This window comes from Odontomachus brunneus, unplaced genomic scaffold (assembly GCF_010583005.1).
Source record: "Odontomachus brunneus isolate Ranch 3 - 2012 unplaced genomic scaffold, Obru_v1 Obru_scaffold_111, whole genome shotgun sequence".
NCBI lineage: Eukaryota > Metazoa > Arthropoda > Insecta > Hymenoptera > Formicidae > Odontomachus > Odontomachus brunneus.
In genome coordinates, this window is record NW_022639561.1 from 1,096,305 (window position 1) to 1,097,030 (window position 726).

Sequence of the window (726 nt, forward strand, 5' to 3'; positions counted from 1 at the left end):
TTTTTTTTTTTTTTTTTTTTTACATCACTTTTCTAACCAGTAGTTTCTTTTTACAGGTAGCACCTAGGCCCCGGCGGACATCGATCCCTCCGCTGCGACCAATTTTGTTGTGCTCCAAGTGGAGAGGCACGTTGCGTAGGTTCGGGATCGGTTGGTCGAGAATGCAAAGGCGAAGAGATGTAGTTCAATAAATAAATTTAATGCACTTCTTGTGTTAACTTCCCGAGTTCTTATTAACTAATACAGATTGACGGTCGCGTAAGTTGCTGTCCCAGGACCGGAGGAGCAATAACCTATTTGGCGTTCTTCTCTGGTCCTTTTATAATATATAATTAGGTCATAGGAGGGGGTGTTTAGACAACTGGAGAGTTGTTGCATTTAGTGCTGACCTGTCCCCAATATGTTATAATATATTTCCAAGGCGACGCTTAGCGTAGCACTTGCATAATCATAATAATGTTGTAGCGCTGTCGAGGCGGTTTCTTACGAAACGTTTCGGCAACGCTAAAGATAATGCTAACAATTATAACAAATGGAATAAGTGCTCATATGTCGGTCCGACTCGACGATTTCCATGATTTTATCGACATTCTCGACGATTGGCCTACCAGAACGTGCCTCATCTTCGACGTCCATATTACCAGAACGGAATCGTTGGAACCACCGCTTTGCTGTTGCATTCGATACTGTATTGGGTCCATAAACAGCACAAATTTTTTTGGCCGC